Source organism: Silene latifolia, chromosome 1 (genome assembly GCF_048544455.1).
Source record: "Silene latifolia isolate original U9 population chromosome 1, ASM4854445v1, whole genome shotgun sequence".
Lineage (NCBI taxonomy): Eukaryota > Viridiplantae > Streptophyta > Magnoliopsida > Caryophyllales > Caryophyllaceae > Silene > Silene latifolia.
Window position 1 is genome coordinate 45,248,843 of NC_133526.1, and position 6,000 is coordinate 45,254,842.

Sequence of the window (6,000 nt, forward strand, 5' to 3'; positions counted from 1 at the left end):
AGAAACAAAGGGACGATGTCAATGATATAATTGATTGCAAATTCAATTGGGATGTTTGATTGATGATCAACTGATTTGTAGATAAAATTTCAAACGTGGCAGTCCGTAAACAAACGTGGCATTTCTAAATCCTGCGTGATATTTCTAAATCCTATGTGGATTTGTCTACATGGAGTTTATGGCTCATTTTAGCCTAGGCTTTTAATAGTATTTTATAGATTGCTCACATTGGTGTCTATAACAACTTTAGTTTATCTGGACTTATATAAAATGGTGGTTGATAATAAAGTAAACAACTAAATACAAAACATTGTCTACATATTAATTAGAACTCTAGATAGTCTATATACAACTCAAACTATAAAGGAGTATTATATAGATGATATATGCTATAGCGATTTCCAATTTTCTAAAATTTCTTATATGACTCTAAATGGTATTTATCACAATATGATTTCAATTGTAAGGAGAAAATTATCACCACAACAAATGTTTCAAGCACAATTATTTTTAGTCGAAAAATAAAATAAGGGAGATGTCATTTGATCACATTATCTCTCTAGATTTCATATACAATCGCAATAATATGAGTAAACTATTAATTGTCGACTAGGAAACAATCAACGAGAATTTAAAAGAAAAAATATCTAAGATAATGACAAAGAATATACAAAGATAACCCGTGATTTTCACGGGTAGCAAAACTAGTTGAAAATCTAAAAGCATTTAATCAGCCCATACGTGAAACACCACCTTGCCATTTGCTTAAACATTTTTATGCTAAGATGGTAACATTGTGACACATTTTTAAGGTAAAGTAATATGTTACTATTTTTGTAAAGTTGTAATGCTTACCTCTCGATCTTATAATGGATACATTTCAGACTAATATGATATCATTTTTACACAAATGCCCTTTTTGAGTTGTAACTATATGAGTTCATATATGTTTCCATTTTTAACTCTTTCAAATCGGTAAATCTATTATTCAACATGGTTACATTTCTGTACTAAGATGGTAACATTCTCATATGTCATCATGTTCATTCATAAATGTTATCCGTATAAGATTCATTCAAATTCTACAAAACATAGGGTAGAATGGTGACATTACTCACTAAGTGGTAATATTTTTAAGAGTAAATTATCAATTACACCCACACTTAATCCACTTTTTTACATTTACTCCCGTGTCAAATTTTTTTAATGATTTACACCCAAATTAATTGTTCATTTTATATTTTGCACCCAATACCATTTTCAGACCATATTTCCGTCAAAACAAAAAATTTATGACGATTTTGCCCTTCCTTCTTTTATTAAACATTCTTTCTCCTCATTCGTCATCTTCCTTATCATTCTCCCTCATTTTCACCAATTTGATTTTCCTCATTAATTTTCCCCATCTTCTCTATCATTCTCCAGATACATACTCTAATTACAGCAATTAGCTGAGTGTATGACGATTCTGAGCTCGTGATGTAAAAATCCTATTATTTATCTAAATAACCCTTGTGAATGACCCAAGATAAAATTGCGTCAAGAACCGCATCAAACAAGTGCTACTCCACAAACGAAATAAAGGCAGCAACTTACTCAAATTCATCTTCATGAAGAAGCTTTTGCTCGCTTTCCTTTTCTTCAACCAAATGGTGAAAATAATAAAATCATTGGAAGAATCCATCATTACCCATTATATTGTCGATTCAACAATCAATTTAGACTATGAACACATAATGTCAGGAACCCACATTATATGGGAAGATCAGCGGAAGATGGACAAAATAAAATCAAGGGAGTAATGATCATCACAAATTCTCATTTAAGAGAGACATATTCGTCTTAAGAGAAGACCAATTGATCAATCGTAACTAAGCACACCATTTTGCTGAAACTAACAAGAAAGAAGGTTTATTTAGACAAATAATGGGAAAAATTAAATTGGGGAATATTAATGGGGAAAATCAAATTTGGGAAAATTAAATTGGGGAAAATTATACCTGGCAAATAGATCAGGTCGTGTCGTGTTCGTGTTCGTGTCAACTTTAAACGGGTCACCGCTACCCCAACCCTAACCCGACCCAATTACATAAACGGGTCATTTGTCTCAACCCTAACCCAACCCATTTAATTTTTTTATAACCCAACCCGACTTGTTTAACCCATTTATCTTTTAGCAGATCATGTTTAACCCATTTATCTTTTAGGGAGTCATTTTTAACCCGTTTAACCCAATAAACTAATAAAATAAACCAAACTTTATAAGCCTATTATCCCACAATCGAGGAATGAAAATAATTACTTTTAAGTTGTTTGATTGGATTATTGACACTTTTAAATAAGCAGGTTATTCGTGTCGGGTTCGTGTCAAAAGAGCTCAACCCTAACCCGACCCATTTAAGTTTCGTGCCGTATTCGTGTCAACCCAATTACTTAAATGGGTCACAACGTCTTGACCCTAACCCGCTAACTTCGTGTCGGGTTCGTGTCGTATTTTCGGGTCGTGTCAATAATTGCCACCTCTAGGGAAAATGAGTGAGAAGGATAAAGAAGAGGATGAATGAGGAGAAAGAATGTTTAATAAAAGAGGAAGGAAGGGTAAAATCGTCATAATTTTTTTGTTTTGACGGAAATATGGCCTGAAAATGGTATTGGGTGCAAAATATAAACTGAGCAATTAATTTGGGTGTAAATCATTAAAAAAATTTGACGTGGGAGTAAATGTAAAAAAGGGGATTAAGCGCGGGTGTAATTGATAATTTACTCTATTTTTAAGACAAAGTAATATGTCATCTTTTTTATTAATGTTGTAATTCTTACCTTTCAGTCTTATAATGGTAACATGTTGATAGATTTACTCAGTTTGAAAATAAGTATAAAAATAAACTGAAAAGTTGAACAAAGAAAACATAGGGAAGGACAATTTTTTTATTATATTGATAGGAAATTCAAAATGAATGAAACAAGAAGAGAGGGGAAGTGATGTCAACTGACAAAGCAAGAAGAGAGGTTAGTATTGTCATAGCCGCTCAATGCATGGGGAAATCCCCTTTTTTTATTTTTTAATGGGTAATGTCAAATCTGCTTTTAGTTAATTAATACACAACTAGGTTTGTGACCCGTGAAATTCACGGGTTTATCTGTTTTAATTTTGTTATTTTTATCTTTTTATTTATACTTGTCTGAGCAATTTGTTGATCCATTTAAAAAATATAGTCTTGGAATACATAAAGGTTAGTCGGTTAGTGTCTTATTTCTTTGACAACTTTGGTTTATTTTCAAAACTATATATTGTACTTTAGTTGTTTATTTTGATTAATATACTAATAACATGTGGTTTTAAAAAAAATAATTACCTTTAATAAGTCTAGTAATTCATGATAAATGCTTAAGATTACCTTTTAATTAGATTGTATAGATTATGTATTAAATTTTCTATGTGAAAGCTTGAATGTCCCTTTGTCATTTATGCCAATAAAATTAGTACGTAAAGACGAAAGAGTAAATTAATCTATAATATTAAATTATTGATCTTTTTTTTTTCTTTTTTTTTTTAAGAATAATAAATCTCAAAATGTAAGGAGTTAAGAAGATATAGAATTATAGGACTTTTTATCTTCTCAATCTTTTAATTCTCATCAATCATATTTTCTAATAGTAACATAGTTATGAAGTTTAATAAATGATGATCTTAATATATCGTTTATATCAATTTATCAAAAATCCTAAATTGCATAAAAGAAAAAATGAGTCAAATGGTAGTCTACTACAAATCTCATTGCAATCTTATTTGTGTTATAAGACATACACACAAGATAATATGACATGTACGCATAAGTATTAGACAATAATTTACATTTAGCTATTATCAATACCAAAAGATATTTTTTTGTCCAACTTGTTAATAAGATTGAGATCCACGCAACTCCAATTTCATTCTATGAGAGCTATTTTCCAAAGAAAAAATGATGAATAAAAAAATAACACATACCCAAATAAAACATATAGTTGAAAGTTTCTGAAATAATAAAAAAAAAATTATGAACCTAAAAACAATTACTCATTCACATTCATGTTGTCAATCTTGTAGTTAGTTTATAACATAGTATTCAGTGTAATGGAGGGAGTATTTGTTTAAGCAATTATAGTATTTCTCTTCTTCATATAGTATTTTTTCTGCAATTTAACTATCCATACAAAAAAAATCCACTGAGTGATTAATAACAAATAAAATGGTGGAATTTGATTTATGTAATATTAACCTTATCGTTATTAATTTAAGTTTTCCCTTAAATAAGGTAAGAAATAGGCATTGAATTATAAAGATATAAGTATATTTACCTTTGAATAGTTCAACTCCACAAATCTTGATAGCCTCTAATGAAAACAAAATTACATATATATTAAAGTTAAAAATGTGAAGATTACTTCAAACCAATGGAATTTAAAAATAAATAAATAAATTATTAATTTAAAACCTTAATACACTTACCTTGATGTTGATACAATGATAAGAGAGATTATTGACACATACATACAATTCTTTTGGCAATAGGGGTAAAAAAAAAATTTGGCTTTAATTTTGTCTCACAAATGTTGCCTTCCATAAAACATTTATATAGCCAAATGAGAATGCATTTTATGACTTTTAGACTTTTTTTTATTATTATTATTAAAGTTAATATATACATAAATATGTAGAAAGGTTTCATGACTTTTGAGTATTCGTTTTCATTATTAGCATATTTATTATAGACATAAATATAGAGTAAATAGAAATGAAATGTAAAAGTTTTTTTTTTTTTTTTTTTACAAAATTCACATTACATGAGAATTGTTTAGGAGTTATCTTACGAAACTAAAAGAGGTGGATATTTTGCCTTTCCTTTTATTTATAAATTATATTTATAAATTTTTTTATTTATCAAATTTAACAAAATTGAGCAAGTTTATTGCAATAAGATCTAAGAGGGAGTTGCACATATAAACAGTTTAAAATTAGCGTGATGTAAAATTTTAATTTTTCGTTTAACCAATTCTAGTTTTAAAAATTAAAATATTAATGTTTAATTTTAAGTATGTTATTATTTGCTCTTAATATTTACAAATTATTTATTATTTTATAAATGGTGTAAAATGATAATTATGTGATATTTATTTGTTGCTTAAAATATTCTAACAATAAACATAAAAATTTTAAATTAGTATGAATTTATTTTTAATGGTTGTTTAATTTATCTAAAAATTTAAAAAGCCAAAGTTAATGTTTGTTATGCTATTTGCATTTAATGATTCAATTTTTTTTCTTTTTAAATAAGAAATAATGACGTGGCTTTCTATAATTGGTGACGTGGAATTTTGGTTATGCAAGGTGGCATTTAGTAATGTGAGGTGGCATTGTCTACGTGGCTTTTAAGGTTTACCCTTTTAATAATATTTATAGATATGGGTCCATTTGGTCCATATTAATACAATGTGGTATGTATCCGCTCCGTCTCTAGCTTGTGACCGTCACAAGGGAGACGGATTGAAAAAATAGATCCTTCTACTTTGGAGAATTCTTACCTCTCTTCCCGTTGGTTTGAATTCCAAAAGAGTGGTATTGGCGATTGTTTTGTTTGTCACCTTTGCGATAAGCAATATGTGGAATCTCTTGAACATGTTTTCCGTAAGTGTGGGTTTGCTTCAAGATTGTGGTGTGCTACTCTTCTTGGTATCAATACTAAGGCCCGGTTCTTTTGGACTTATTTTTGCGTAACTTAACTTAACTTATTTTTACTGAAATTTTCTAAACTTAACTTATTTTTGCTGAACTTAACTTACCTTTGCTCAACTTTTCTGAACTTATTTTTACTGAACTTAACTTATTTTTGCTAAACTTTTCTGAACTTATTTTGCTGAACTTAACTTAACTTATATTTGTTGAATTTAACTTAATTTTGCTTAACTTTTCTGATCAATTTTAATCCTAAAATTCCCAATTATTAAAAAAACATGTTC